Raw genomic sequence first — 17,150 nt, forward strand, 5'->3', positions numbered from 1 at the left:
TCACCGGAGCAAGGCCAAGTATCACCGAAGGATGCGGCTACATCGGCTTGTATAGATGGGTGAGTCATCTCTTCTTTAAATTTGACAGATTACTTAGAGATGGCCTTGAAAATTACTTAGAGATGGATCCCAAATGCAACATATTTGTTGCACCTCTCTTCTAGATTTGTCGATATGCAATAGATTACTTAGGAGTTTCATTTAGAGATGGATATTTGCTGGAAAATCTGAATTTAGAGACGGATCCCAAATGCAACTCATGATTAAGTTTATTTGGTTTTTACAGGATGGATCGAAATTCAACTTATGTGCTGAAAATCAGTTTGCTTGGCAACCCAAAAAAGGCTAGAAAGGATATCAAATGCTTCTGTTTTGATAAGGTTATTGATTTTGACTTAACAAATTATAAGTACTTGGTTGAATCAATCGTAGAGCAGTACTCACCTCGTTATTTGGAAGTTGCACATGTTCAGTACTATGATGATTTTCTGAAAATCTACCCTGAAGTAACATCTGACCAATAATTGGTGTCGACGTTTGAGAAACACTCTAAGACAAAGGTTGTGCATATGTTTGTTGCATATTGTGATCCATCGGAACCATATGAGCCTATAACGGAGTGGCATAGTGATGCGCATAGCCAACCTACCAACATAGAACAAGATGATGATGATTATCTTCGCAACCCAGTACCTGAGAATGAGCATGTTGGTGTTGATGAGGAAAATATTTATTTAGAGGATGAACTTGTACCTCTTATCATGGTTCCTTGTTCCAATAAAGAAAAGGACAAAGACTATGTTCCTGATCATGAGAGCGAGGCTGAGAGCGAGGTTGAGAGCAAGGATGAGAGCAAGGATGAGAGCATGTCAGAGGTTGAAGTAGAGGAAGATGAGAAATATCACGAGGCAGATCATGCACCACACATTGAATATAATAAATTAGATCCTCCAATGAACGAAGGAAGAAAATATCCCAATATGACAGAGTTTAAATTGGCGCTTTCTCAGCATGCAATCAAACATGAATTTGAGTTTGACACCGAAAAGAGTGCACCACATAGGTTCAGAGCTTATTGTTCAAAAAGGGATGAAGATAAGTGTCCATGGAGCATATATGCTTCTACAATGGAAGATCATATGAAATCTGTGTTTGAATTCTAAGTAACTTCTCACCATAGCCAAAGCTTGGAACCTACAACTACGAAAAAGAGAAAACATGATTACTCTACTGGAGCATCAAAAAGGTAAGAACTAGTTCTGAATTTTGTGGTAGATTAGATGAAAGCTTGGTTTTGTATTCTAATTGCATTCTTCTCACTATAGCCAAATGTTGGAGAAAACAACTAAGGAAAAAGGGAAAGGGAGTAAATCTGGATCCGGAGTAGCAAAAAGGTAACCTATGGTTGTTTCCGAATTTTATGTTATGTTATGCATTGTTCTTTTTTAACCTGGGCTACTATATGTGATGTATGATGTGCTGCCATGAATGTGTATGTGTAGATCAAGAACTCAGCCCATTTGTGTGGCCAACAAGAAAGAATCTGTTGCTTTGAAATTACATGCCAAAAGAAAAAGCAAAGAGGTTGCTGATAAGTTGCCACACCTTCCTATGGTGCCACATGACAGCCCTGCAATGGGCACATGAAGCAAAAAATGAATCTTGCCAGCCCTGCAATGAGCACACGAAGCAAAATGAGGCTTAGCTTGTGATTCTCATTGGATCCCTTTCCATATCATGGTTCATTTTGGAAACTTTTGAACTGTTTATGTAATATATATGTGAACCTGGGCTTTTGTACGTGCTATATGTGACCTTCATGTGTTGTATTTGACATGATGTGAACCTGGACTATTATCTGTGAACTCTATGTGAACCTGAATGTGTGTAGAGGACTAAATATGTGGACTCTTTGCGTATATGTGAACCTGGACCAAGTTTCTTTGAACTTTTAGTTTGCATACATGTGAATCTGCTCCAAGTATATTATAAATTGCGCATATATGAACTGTACAGGGCATATATCATCAAAATACAAGGGAGGTTCTGTCCAATTATCCAATTAAAATTAAAGATGTGCTAAATTGCAGATTTGGTTTCATTTGGTAATGTATTCAAGACAAACATATCACATCACCATTGCTTTTGACTTCTAGTTCACAATTTTGGTCACAAACTACACCAAGGGTAAAAATGACTTTTCCTGTCAGATTTAACGGTGTTAGTTGCCAGAACTGACGGAAATGTCATATAGGGAACAAACTGAAGTTTGAGTGTCAGAACAGGAAGAATTTTTTTACTAGGGCCAAAAAGGGAACCAAAATTTAAGAAAGGGCTAAATAAGGAATTCTCTCATATTAATTACAGGCACATATTAGGTTTTATATTTGTTTACGTGTATGGCCTGAGACCTTCCAACTAGACGTGTCTTTCTCTCCAGGTCGCACTTTGTATCATTCATACCACTAGTACTACGTGTGGTCTCCGACCTAGAAGTGGAAGAAGTGGAGACGCTCTACCACGATGTTCATGTCCCACTCCTTTTGCTGACGTGTGGGACATCCAGCATGTGTCGTGTTTGGAACTCCTTCATCGTAAGAGTTGAAATGCTAGCTTTCATCAAAAATAAAAAATAAATATAGATCAGCAGTGATACTATACCACGTGGTTTCCTTGCTCCTCGATATAAAAAAGAATACTTCTGTTCACCGACATGTGGGACGTCGACCATCCTAGACCACTTGCCATTCATGCAGAACTCCAAGGGAGAGTCATCCCGGTCATCACGCCGCAGTAATAATGACTATGAGCCATCAAATCACAGGCCCAACCATTCCTACTATTAATTTGCTCGGACGAAGGAACCATCATGACTTCATTGAATTCCGCTTCTTGAAGAAAACTACTGTACCAGCAATACTGCTAGCTACAGTTGTACTGTACTCCAGCAGAGGCCTCCTTTGATTCATAGGATAGGATTTTATAGTACTCCAGCAGAGGCCTCCTTTTTGCCTATTTCAGTGTTTCAAAGAAAAGGAATATCAAACGGAGTCCAAACGGGATGAAACCTTCGGGAGCGATCTTTTTGGAATAAATGCAAACCAGGGGACTTGGAGTGGACGTCAAGCAACAGAGGACGTGGCCACGAGGGTGCCCGGCGCGCCCCCTAGGGATGGGCACGCCCCCACCCTTGTGGGCCCCTCGAGCATCCACCGACCTACTTCTTCCTCCTATATATACCTACGTACCCTGAAACCTTCGAGGAGCACCACAAAAACCTAATTCCACCGCCGCAACCTTCTGTATCCGCGAGATCCCTTCTTGGAGCCTTCGCCGGCGCTCCACCGGAGGGGGAATCGGCCACGGAGAACCTCTACATCATCTCCGAGGCCCTTTCAATGAGTTGTGAGTAGTTTACCACAGACCTTCGGGTCCATAGTTATTAGCTACATGGCTTCTTCTCTCTCTTTGAATCTCAATACAAAGTTCTCCTCGATCTTCTTGGAGATCTACTCGATGTAACTCTTTTTGCGGTATGTTTGTCGAGATCCGATGAATTGTGGGTTTATGATCAAGTTTATCTATGAGAAATATTTGAATCTCCTCTGAATTCTTTTATGTGTGATTAAATTATCTTTGCAAGTCTCTTCGAATTATCAGTTTGGTTTGGCCTACTAGATTGATCTTTCTTGCAATGGGAGAAGTGCTTAGCTTTGGGCTCAATCTTGCGGTGTCCTTTCCCACTGACAGCAGGGGCAGCAAGGCACGTATTGTATTGTTGCCATCGAGGATAAAAAGATGGGGTTTATATCATATTGCATGAGTTTATCCCTCTACATCATGTCATCTTTCTTAATGCGTTACTCTGTTCTTTATGGACTTAATACTCTAGATGCAAGCAGGAGTCGGTCGATGTGTGGAGTAATAATAGTAGATGCAGGAAGGAGTCGATCTACTTGTCACGGACGTGATGCCTATATACATGATCATGCCTAGATAATCTCATAACTATCCGCTTTTTTATCAATTGCTAGACAGTAATTTGTTCACCCATCGTAATATTTATGCTATCTTGAGAGAAGCCACTAGTGAAACCTATGGCCCCCGGGTCTATCTTTTATCATATAAGTTTCCCATCTACTCTTATTTGCATCTTTACTTTTCCAATCTATATCATAAAAATACCAAAAATATCTATCTTATCATATTATCTCTATCAGATCTCACTTTTGCAATTTACCGTGAAGGGATTGACAACCCCTTTATTGCGTTGGTTGCGAGGTTCTTGTTTGTTTGTGTAGGTGCGTGGGACTTTGAGGAGCCTCCTACTGGACTGATACCTTGGTTCTCAAAAACTGAGGGAAATACTTACGCTACTATTGCTGCATCACCCTTTCCTCTTCAAGGAAAACTAACACAAGCTCAAGACGTAGCATTCATACTTTCACTAGTGCAAGTTCTCTTAACAATAATAACATAATTGGATCATATAACAATCACTCAATATGCAACAAAGAGTCACTCCAAAGTCACTAATAGCGGAGAACAAATGAAGAGATTATTGTAGGGTATGAAACCACCTCAAAGTTATTATTTTCGATCAATCCATTAGGCTATTCCTATAAGTGTCACAAACAACCCTAGAGTTCGTAGTAAAATAACACCTTAAGACACACATCAACCAAAACCCTAATGTCACCTAGATACTCCAATGTCACCACAAGTATCCGTGGGTATGATTATACGATATGCATCACACAATCTCAGATTCATCTATTCAAACCAACACAAAGTACTCAAGTAGAACATTTTTACATGAATTTGGTATCATGTAAAAATCATCTATTCAAACATCAGCATCCCCAAGCTTAATTCCTGCTCGTCCTCGAGTAGGTAAATGATAAAAAAAAGAATTTTTGATGTGGAATGCTACCTAACATATTTATCAATGTAATTCTATTTATTGTGGCAAGAATATTCAGATCCATAAGATTCGAAACAAAAGTTTAATATTGACGTAAGAACGATAATACTTCAAGCATACTAACAAAGCAATCATGTCGTCTCAAAATAACATGGCCAAAGAAAGTTATCCCTACAAAATCATATAGTCTGGCTATGCTCTATCTTCATCACACAAAATATTTAAATCATGCACAACCCCGATGACAAGCCAAGCAATTGTTTCATCTTTTGATGTTCTCAAACTTTTTCAATCTTCACGCAATACATGAGCGTGAGCCATGGATATAGCACTATGATGGAACAGAATGGTGGTTGTGGAGAAGATAAAAAGGGAGAAGATAGTCTCACATCAACTAGGCGTATCAACGGGCTATGGAGATGCCCACCAATAGATATCAAGGTGAGTGAGTAGGGATTGACATGCAACAGATGCACTAGAGCTATAAGTGTATGAAAGCTCAAAAATAAACTAAGTGGATGTGCATCCAACTTGCTTGCTCACGAAGACCTAGGGCATTTTGAGGAAGCCCATAATTGGAATATACAAGCCAAGTTCTTATAATGAAAGTTCTCACTAGTATATGAAAGTGACAACATAGAAGACTCTCTATCATGAAGATCATGGTGCTACTTTGAAGCACAAGTGTGGTAAAAGGATAGTAGCATTGCCCCTTCTCTCTTTTTCTCTCATTTTTTTGTTTTTTTGTTTTTTGGGACTTCTCTCTTTTTTTCTATTTTTCGTCCGGAGTCTCATCCCGACTTGCGGGGGAATCATAGTCTCCATCATCCTTTCCTCACTGGGAAAATGCTCTAATAATGAAGATCATCACACTTTTATTTACTTACAACTCAAGAATTACAACTCGATACTTAGAACAAAATATGACTCTATATGAATGCCTCTGGCAGTGTACCGGGATGTGCAATGAATCAAGAGTGACATGTATGAAAGAATTATGAAAGGTGGCTTTGCCACAAATACGATGTCAACTACATGATCATGCAAAGTAATATGACAATGATGATGCGTAACGGTGGAAAGTTGCATGGAAATATATCTCGGAATGGCTATGGAAATGCCATAATAGGTAGGTATGGTGGCTGTTTTGAGTAAGGTAATGGTGGGTGTATGGTACCGGCGAAAGTTGCGCGGACAAGAGAGGCTAGCAATGGTGGAAGGGTGAGAGTGCATATAATCCATGGACTAAACATTAGTCATAAAGAACTCATATACTTAAAAATCTATTAGTTATCGAACCGAAGTACTACGCGCATGCTCCTAGGGGGATAGATTGGTTGGAAAATACCATCGACCGTCTCCGACCGGCACTCATAAGGAAGACAATCAATAAATAAATCATGCTCCAACTTCATCACATAATGGTTCACCATACGTGCATGCTACGGGAATCATAAACTTTAACACAAGTACCTATCAAATTCACAACTACTCTACTAGCATGACTCTAATATCACCATCTTCATATATCAAAACAATCATAAAGAATCAAACTTCTCATAGTATTCAATGCACTTTATATGAAAGTTTTTATTATATCCCTCTTGGATGCCCATCATATTAGGACTAAATTCATAACCTAAGCAAATTACCATGCTTTTTAGAGACTCTCAAAATAATATAAGTGAAGCATGAGAGTTCATCAATTTCTTCAAAATAAAACCACCACCGTGCTCTAAAAAGATATAAGTGAAGCACTAGAGCAAATGACAAACTACTCTGAAAGATATAAGTGAAGATCAATGAGTAGTCGAATAATTATGTAACTATGCAAAGACTCTCTAACATTTAATAATTTCATATCTTGGGATATTATTCAAACAGCAAGCAAAACAAAATAAAATAAATTGATGCTCCAAGCAAAACACATATCATGTGGTGAATAAAAATATAGCTCCAAGTAAAGTTACCGATGAACGAAGACGAAAGAGGGGATGCCTTCCGGGGCATCCCCAAGCTTAGGCTCTTGGTTGTCCTTGGATATTTCCTTGGGGTGCCTTGGGCATCCCCAAGCTTAGGCTCTTGCCACTCCTTATTCCATAGTCCATCGAATCTTTACCCAAAACTTGAAAACTTCAAACACAAAACTCAATAGAAAACTGGTAAGCTCCATTAGTATAAGAAAATAAATCACCACTTTTGTTACTGTTGTTAACTCATTCTAAATTCATATTGGTGTAATATCTACTTTATTCCAACTTCTATATGGTTCATACCCTCCGATACTACTCATAGATTCATCAAAATAAGCAAACAACACATAGAAAACAGAATCTGTCAAAAACAGAACAGTCTTTAGTAATCTGTAACTCTCGAATACTTATGTAACTCCAAAAAGTCTTAAATAAATTTTTGGATGTGAGGAATTTGTCTATTAATATTCTGCGAAAATAATAAACTCAAAATCACTCTTCTGTAAAAAAAATGACAGCTAATCTCGTGATCGCAAAGTTTCTGTTTTTTTACTGCAAGATCACATTAACTTTCACCCAAGCCTTCCCAAAGGTTCTACTTGGCACTTTATTGAAAGAAAAGCCAGTAGATTAATCATGTGAACACACAAAAACAGTAGGGGTAAATATTGGGTTGTCTCCCAACAAGCACTTTTCTTTAATGTCTTTTTAGCTAGGCATGATGATGACAATGATGCTCACAAGAAAGATAAGAATTGAAGCATAGCGGGAGAATCATGAAGAATATGACTAGCACATTTAAGTCTAACCCGCTTCCTATGCATATGGATTTTGTGAGCAAACAACTTATGGGAACAAGAATCAACTAGCATAGGAAAGCAAAACAAGCATAACTTCAAGATTTTCAACACATAAAGAGGAAACTGGATATTATTGCAATTCCTACAAGCATATATTCCTCCCTCATAATAATTTTCAGTAACATCATGAATGAATTCAACAATATAACTATCACATAAAGCACTCTTTTCATGATGCATACGCACAAATTTTTTATTACTCTCCACATAAGCAAATTTCTTCTCATGAATAGTAGTGGGAGCAAACTCAACAAAATAACTACCATGTGAGGCATAATCCAATTGAAAATTAAAATCAAAATGACAAGTTTCATGGTTATCATTATTCTTTATAGTGTACATGTCATCACAATAATTAATATAGATAGCAACTTTGTTCTCATAATCAATTGGAACCTCTTCCGAAATAGTGGATCATCACTAAATAAAGTCATGACCTCTCCAAATCCACTTTCATAATTGTCACAATAAGATGACACTCTTCCAAACCCACTTTATCAATATAATTATCATAAATAGGAGGCATGCTATCATCAAAATATATTTTCTCCTCAAAACTTGGGGGACCAGAAAAATCATATCCATCAAACATAGCATCCCCAAGCTTGTAGCTTTGCATATCATTAGCATCATGGATATTCAAGGAATTCATACCAACAACATTGCAATCATGCTCATCATTCAAAGATTTAGTGCCAACCATTCTAATGCATTCTTCTTCTAACACTTTGGCACAATTATTGGAATCCTTATTTTCACGAAAGATATTAAAAAGATGAAGCATATGAGATACCCTCAATTCCATTTTTTAGTTTTCTTTTATAAATTAAACTAGTGATAAAACAAGAAACAAAAAGATTCGATTGCAAGATCTAAAGATATACCTTCAAGCACTAACCTCCCCGGCAACGGCGCCAGAAAAGAGCTTAGTTGACGGGGTGTTAGTTCCGCTTACCTAGCCTCCCCAGCAACGGCGCCAGAAAAGAGCTTGATGTCTACTATGCAACCTTCTTCTTGTAGATATTGTTGGGCCTCCAAGTGTAGAGGTTTGTAGGACAGTATCAAATTTCCCTCAAGTGGATGACCTAAGGTTTATCAATCCGTGGGAGGCATAGGATGAAGATGGTCTCTCTCAAACAACCCTGCAATCAAATAACAAAGAGTCTCTTGTGTCCCCAACACACCCAATACAATGGTAAATTGTATAGGTGCACTAGTTCGGCAAAGAGATGGTGATACAAGTGCAATATGGATGGTAGATATAGATTTTTGTAATCTGAAATTATAAAAACAGCAAGATAGCAAGTGGTAAAAGTGAGCGAAAATGGTATTGCAATGCTTAGAAACAAGGCCTAGGGTTCATACTTTCACTAGTGCAAGTTCTCTCAGCAATAATAACATAATTGGATCATATAACAATCCCTCAACATGCAACAAAGAGTCACTCCAAGTCACTAATATCGGAGAATGAACAAAGAGATTATTGTAGGGTATGAAACCACCTCAAAGTTATTCTTTCCGATCAATCCATTGGGCTATTCCTATAAGTGTCACAAACAACACTAGAGTTTGTAGTAAAATAACACCTTAAGACACACATCAACCAAAACCCTAATGTCACCTAGATACTCCATTGTCACCACAAGTATCCGTGGGTATGATTATATGATATGCATCACACAATTTCAGAATCATCTATTCAACCAACACAAAGAACTTCAAAGAGTGCCCCAAAGTTTCTACCGGAGAGTCAAGACGAAAACGTGTGCCAAACCCTATACATAGATTCCCAAGGTCACGGAACCCGCAAGTTGATCACCAAAACATACATCAAGTGAATCAATAGAATACCCCATTGTCACCACGGGTATCCCACGCAAGACATACATCAAGTGTTCTCAAATCCTTAAAGACTCAATCCGATAAGATAACTTCAAAGGGAAAACTCGATCCATTACAAGAAGATAGAGGGGGAGAAACATCATAAGATCCAACTATAATAGCAAAGCTTGCGATACATCAAGATCGTGCCATATCAAGAACATGAGAGAGAGAAAGAGAGAGATCAAACACATAGCTACTGGTACATACCCTCGGCCCCGAGGGTGAACTACTCCCTCCTCGTCATGGAGAGCGCCGGGATGATGAAGATGGCCACCGGTGATGGATCCCCCCTCCGGGAGGGTGTCAGAACAGGGTCCCGAGAGGTTTTTCGTGGCTGCAGAGGCTTGCGGTGGCGGAACTCCCGATCTAGGTTATTTTCTAGAGGTTTGGGGATTTATAGGAGAGGTTGGCGTCGAGAACAAGTCAGGGGGCCCCACAGAGAGTCCACGAGGCACAGGGGCGTGCCCTAGGGGGTGGGGGCGCCCTCCACCCTCGTGGGGCCCACGGGACTCCCCTCTGATAACTTTTTGTTCCAGTATTTTTATATTTTCCAAAAAACAATCTCCATTGATTTTCAGCGCATTTCGAGAACTTTTATTTCTGCACAAAAAATAACACCACGGTAGTTCTGTAGAAAACAACGCCAGTCCGGGTTAGTTCTAACAAAATCATACCAAAATCATGTAAAAATATTCTAAACATGGCATGGATACATCAAAAATTATAGATACGTGGGAGACGTATCAGCCGCCTCTTGCTCTACCGCCCATTCGGCCTTGGCGGCTTCAAGGTCCGCCCACATAGGTGTGATGTCGCGAGAGGCGATGAACTCGGCACGACGGGATGCCATCGCTTCCCTACCATTTTGTGTGTGGTCGTAGGCGGCGAGGAACTCGGCGCAGCGGGATGCCATCGCTTCCTTACCGATTAGTGTGCGGCGCGTTGGCATGAATGACGCTTGGTGAGAGCTTTGGGGCGGAGTGGCCGGATAACCGTAAAGTGCATTGGTTTGTCAAGAGCTCAAGGATAGAAGACGAAGGAATTTTGGACTCCCCTTAATCCTGGTCATTTATTATGGAGTAAAATGCATTGGCGCTCATCGAACTTGCCTTGATAGCTCACTTTGATCATTGTACTTAAAAATACGGTCAAGTCATTATATATGAGATATGGTGATTATATGGTCACTGGCTCATCGTATAGTTCCGTATTTGTCTGGTTGACCAGTCAAACAGTCCGCATGCGCCTCATCAGCTCGTGTTTTGTATGTATCTATCTATGCGGGCCTACCTGTCAGTGGAGAAAGAAATAAAAACCAAAATTATTCGTATGTGAGGAATCAAACCACAGACTCGCTGCTGCAATGCACACTCGTCAACCAAATGAAAATGAAATACTTTGCATTAAATGCACAAACCGGTTTTTTTATATTATACGTGATGCACACATTAGCGCACATTGTCCATAGATGTAAGTAGCATGTACGGGTGCAGACACTCACGCTCATGCTGTCAAACCATGCTAATGCATGCACGTCGCCCTCTCAATCAAAGTCCTGCTCATGGCGCAATGCAAACGGCGAGCCCGTCACTTGCGTGCCCCGGTGGTGCCTAACATTATTGTTTAGATGTTTGCTGGCGGCCTCCGCGAACACCGAGCATGTATTCACCTGGCTCAACACCAACGTCAGACTCGTGCTTGGGTGCCGAGCTGCTCGACATTAGCCATGGCTCTGGACATGACGCATCGACGTGACTCGGCGCCTTGCTCATGTATATCATCCATCACAATGACAATCTATAAAACAGCCTAGCTAGAGATGGTACTATAGTACCTATATATGTATCATGAGCGACCGATCATAGTGCCACTGCACACGAGTGTGTGTTTGATCGATTCATCCATTATTCGTAAGTTAAGCATGGTGTGTGGGGTCTAATGGTGGTCATCGAAGGCTAGTTGGCGACAAGAGCGGTTGCATGGACTCCTGGTTGTCTATACGTGCCGCATATGCTTCGAAGGCTCGTCATCCATGAGTTCACATTTTACCACCACGCCAACGTCTGACCGCCCTGGCCTACCGAAACCCCTTCCATCGTTAGCGTGCGCTTCCCGCGTGAAACGGTCACCATGGCTCCAGAACGTCAATGCCGCATTCATGCCCGACGTGACCTCTCATTGGCGCCGGCATTGCAGCAGCGCGACCGCCGAGAGAGCGCCACCCGCGTGGCATCCCGGTGCAAGCGACTGCTCCGCGTTAACGACACGACGGCCATTTGTCCGTCCGCCGCCCACATTAACGACACGTGGCTGCCGACAAACCTACTCCTGCGCCAGCCGTCCATCCATCTGCGGCAGCTCATTGCCATTCGCCCGCTATATTAATATATTAACTTCAGCCCCAGCTCCCAGCCATAGCCAAGGACCCATAGTCATTCTCCTCCGGTCCCTTCCTTCTGTCGGCACCACTCGAACCATGGCCTCCTAGCGCTCCAAAGCTCTCTTGGATGTACTGTCGCAGGAGCAGACGAAGGACATCGGCGGCTCCGCTCCGGGCGTGTTACAAAGCTCTCTTGGACATACTGTCGCAGGAGCAAATGAAGGACATCGCCAGCTTCCCCCCGGCCGCCCTCCACTGCCACGACCACGAAGCCGGCGCGCGTGCACGGCCGCAACCGGCAGCGAGGAAGAGTAGTACATGGTAGGTCGCCGCTGCTCTGGTCCCAGGAAGGCCACCACTCCTCCACTCAGTCGACGCCAAGCTTGGTGGGGTAAACATCGGTGGCCGATTAACCACTTGACGGTGACGTGGAGGCGGAAATCTTCAGAACCTTGTGCTCCGGAGGAGGAGGTTATCGGGGCGGAGCTGGAAAAAGCTGAGGCAGATGAGGAGGAGGCAAAGGCAATAGCCAGAACGTTAGTTATCGGGGCTCATGGCCGGACATGGTGGTCGGGTGCCGGTGATCGTTTAGATTAGGTTTACAGTAGGTTTTAGTACGGTTTGTGCGAAATATGTAATGAATTTCATCCAGTTTATACGAAAAGTTTTCGAAATGTAATGAATTTCATCCGGTTAATTTGAATTTTGCTTTGTTTGCACGAATTTCGTCCGGTTAGTTCATATAGTTGTTGAAAGGTATGCTGGCAGCATTGGATGGCATCCTCTGGCATCAGTGTCCTCGGACAGTTGCCGATGTAAATTTGTGGGTCAGCGCTGGAGATGCCCTAACTATCATGTTATAATTGCTAACAGTGCTCCATTATTTTGCAGGGAACAGTTATCCCTCGATCAAAATCAGATCTGCCGTGTTTTGCACTCCTCCCACGTAAGAGTGTAGACGCTTGCTTACATAAAAATGGAGCAAGTGGACGGCACAGTAGCACGTCATATCACTCAAACTAGCGCGCCTAACACGCAGGAAAGCCCCGCCCTCGTCATTTTGATCCGGATTTCTATAGATCGATCGCACGAAAAGTTACGCTTTGCAAGTTCAAAAGGAAAAGGTGGCACACTTAAAGCACGCTTGTTGCGTTCGCGTCGCACCCCCAACAGTCCGGCTCGCACGAGCTCACCAGAGGGGACACGCATTGTCTTGCATTTTCACTGACATGTGGGACTGCAATTGAATAAACCATCGAAAGCCGAAATCTAATCGCTCACCGGGTGTCGGCTGAGAATAGAGAGATGGGGGAGGGAGAAGAGATCGCCCGCCCGCTGTGCACGGACTCCAAGAAATATGGTGATAATGTGAGGTGGGCCATGAGGGAGTCCAGACCGCTTCCAAGCCCGCTTCTAACCGCCCTGGCCCACCAGAAAACCCCTCCTGTTCCCGCGCGCGCTCCCCCCTCAGACACCAGCTGCCCGCATTCATAGCAAGTACAATACTGGGCTATAAGCCCGCTTATGTGGAGGAGAGAGAGAGTGATATGTCTCCAACGTATCTACTTTTCCTAATGCTTTTCCTCTTGTTTTGGACTCTAATTTGCATGATTCGAATGAAACTAACCCAGGACTGACGCTGTTTTCAGCATAACTACCATGGTGTTGTTTTTGTGTAGAAATAAAAGTTCTCAGAATGGAACGAAACTTTGCAAGGATTTTTTATATAAAATAAGAGAATTTCTGGAGCCAGGAGGTACCTGAGGGGGGCACCTGGGTGGGCGCAACCCCCCAGGGCGCGCCAGCCCCCCCAGGCGCACGCTGGTGGGTGCTGCCCACCTGGTGGCCCCGCTGACCCTCAAACCGACGCTATAAAATCCCATATTTCCAAAAAAAATAGGGAGAAAGAATTATTGCGTTTCACGAGACGGAGCCGCCGCCGTTTCCTATTCTTCATCGGGAGGCCAGATCTGGAGTCTGTTTGGGGCTCCAGAGAGGGGTTCTTCGATCTTCGTCATCACCAACACATCTCTATCGCCAATTCCATGATGCTCCCCACCGGGAGTGAGTAATTCCTTCGTAGGCTCGCTGGTCGGTGAGGAGTTGGATGAGATTCATCATGTAATCGAGTTAGTTTTGTTAGGGCTTGATCCCTAGTATCCACTATGTTCTGAGATTGATGTTGCTATGACTTTTCCATGCTCAATGGTTGTCACTTTGGGCCCGGGTGCCATGATTTCAGATCTGAACTGTTTATGTTATCGCCATTATATCCATGTTCTAGATCCGATCTTGCAAGTTATAGTCACCTACTACGTGTTATGATTCGGCAACCCTGGAGTGACAATAGTCGGGACCACTCCCAGTGATGACCGTAGTTTGAGGAGTTCATGTATTTACCGTGTGCTAATGCTTTGTTTCGGTTCTCTATTAAAAGGAGGTCTTAATATCCCTTAGTTTCCAATAGGACCCCGCTACCACGGGAGGGTAGGACAAAAGATGCCATGCAAGTTCTTTCCATAAGCACGTATGACTATTTACGGAATACATGCCTACATTATATTTATGAACTGAAGCTAGTGTCGTATCACCCTAGGTTATAACTATCTCATGATGAATATCATCCAACGAGTCACCGATCCAATGCCTACGAATTTATCTTATATTGTTCTTGCTAAGTTACTACTGTTGGTACTGCTATCATTATTGCTACAATATCACTGCTATCACTGTTACTGTTACCGCCACTACTGCTGCTATCATCAAAACTATCATAGTACTGTGCTACTAATCACTTTGCTGCAGATAATTAATCTCCGTGTGTGGTTGAATTGACAAGTCAACTGCTAATACCTTCAAATATTCTTTGGCTCCCCTTGTGTCGAATCTATAAATTTGGGTTGAATACTCTACCCTCGAAAACTGTTGCGATCCCCTATACTTGTGGGTTATCAAAACCTTTTTCTGGCGCCGTTGCCCGGGAGCATAGCTATATTTGTCGATTCACTTGGGATTATTATCATATTGTCACTATGAAGAATCTGAAGGATGCTAAGACTACGATTTTTCCCTCAAAGACGAGGGGAGGTAAGGAACTGCCATCCAGTTCTGCTTTAGATTCACCTTCTGTTATAAGTAAACTAGCAACACACAACATGCTATTAATTCTGATATGTCGCAAGTTATTGATGATGCTACTTCTGCTATGAATGCTACTCATGATGATGCTAGTACCTTGCTTGATGATGATGTGCCACTAGGTGAATTTCTTGATGAACAAATTGCTAGAGTAAGACAACATGATATTGTTGAATACTTCCTTCTCAGCAAACAAATCTAGCATCTCTTCCACCTTCTCATCACTGTCCAAAACCTCAATCCCCTCCAGCCCCTTACCCTCATCCTTAACATAAGAAAAATAGGCATCCAACCCATAGCCCTCAAGTTCTAACAATAATAGGTAATTCATTTCCGACAAGGAAAACTTCCTTTCCATATTGTCTCTACCCTGAAAATGTAGCCTCAGTTCACATACTTCATCATCCAAACTATGCAAAAGCAAATATAGAAACATTCAGATTTCTGATATGTGATGATATGGAGTTCAATAATATGCAACATCCTATGTAAACATCCTATTTAATCAGTTTCATTTCCACAACCTATTTGAATAGTTTCAATGAACAAATCCTAAACTTCACTTATCAAATCGTAGCCCTAGTTCATAATTTGCTTACAATGTATACATAATAATCTACCAAAGGGTACTAATTCATAAATATACCAAGAGAGAAATCTTAAATTAATCCTAACCCTAGTTCATAAATACACTAACAAAGAAACTGAAAAGGAGTTACTTACTCCATGCCACCTAGTGCGTATGCCCACTGGTGCCCGCCTGCTGGATCCGTGTGGATGCATCTGGCCACTGCCCTGGCCGCGCGGAACTCCGGCGAGATCTGGGCCTCTTGCGTGGGTGTCCCTGACGAGCGCTGGGTCAGGAAACTAGCGCTGCCGAGCCACTTGTCAACCTCAAAGTGAGCACAGCCCTAGCCGCCGGCGGTTGCCCTAGGGCCCAAAGGCTCATCGTCGTCGTTCTTCTTCGTTGCCGCCATCGTTGAGAGAGATAGAGCATGGGGGAAATGAGAGAGAGAGAGAGATAGAGATAGATAGATAGAAAGAGAGAGACAAAGAGAGAGGGGGAGAGAGAGAGAGTGAGAGGCTAGTGAGCGAGTGGTGTGGTTCGACCGCACCGGTCTGGTAACGGTCGTTAATGGTCGCGCTGTCACTTGCGGCGATGACGCGGCCTGACAGGCGGGCCCTTTCGGTTAGAAAATGGATTAAATGCTAGCAACTAGCAATTTGGGTTTCCCAAGACAACCGAAGCAAAAAGTGGTAGATATCAGTCACAAATAAATTTTCGATGGTTTTCTGGAACCCTAACGCGAAAAGTGGTAGTTTTATGCTATCCACTCCCTATGTGGGAAGTATACTACCCATAAGAATGTACAAGTTTGTTGTCGTGTGGATTTCATATATGTTATCTGTAGAGTATAAATATGGTATTGTCGGAAATACAAGTTGAAAAATGTTTGTCACAACCTATTAAGATGGATATAGTTTTGAAGATACTGGCACATGGAACGCAGTGATAAAAATGCTCCATAATTTATATGCAAACGTAAAATATATTTCGCTTTAGAATTTATATCTCATCATCATCATCATCAGAAGAAGAAAAACATGTATTGACAACCTCCTGCCCCCTTTAACCCAAGGCAGAACACCACCAAAACTCCATGATTGTGCCAAGTAGCGCTAATGTGTTGTGCCACATTTCGTCACCAAAGAAGTTTGAAGATAATATTTGCAATTTCTTATTTCTTTTAATAGTTTTTTCAGAAATATTTCTTTTAATAGTTTTTTCAGAAATATTTCTTTTAATAGTTTTTTTCTTTGAGACAATTTTCTTTTAATAGTTAAATTTGTTTTACCAATATTTCTAAGAACATACTTAGCCCACAATGCCCCAAGGTTCAGCCCATGCCCCCCTTCAAAGGCCAAGGCCCAGAGCAAACAGACGGCAGTTACGGCGTCAGCTCCAACCAAATTATCCTTGCCTCAAAAAA

The 17,150-nt window shown here is 42.0% G+C and overlaps 1 long non-coding RNA gene across 1 annotated transcript; it reads left to right on the forward strand.

The window, feature by feature from the left end:
* The first annotated feature begins 565 nt into the window (after positions 1-565).
* LOC123094763 (uncharacterized) lies at positions 566-1,844 on the forward strand. Its single transcript, XR_006445957.1, has 3 exons — positions 566-1,246; positions 1,326-1,394; positions 1,503-1,844. It is a non-coding gene; the product is annotated as an uncharacterized lncRNA (long non-coding RNA).
* The last annotated feature ends 15,306 nt before the right edge of the window (positions 1,845-17,150 follow it).

The sequence above is a fragment of the Triticum aestivum genome, chromosome 4B, assembly GCF_018294505.1.
Source record: "Triticum aestivum cultivar Chinese Spring chromosome 4B, IWGSC CS RefSeq v2.1, whole genome shotgun sequence".
Lineage (NCBI taxonomy): Eukaryota > Viridiplantae > Streptophyta > Magnoliopsida > Poales > Poaceae > Triticum > Triticum aestivum.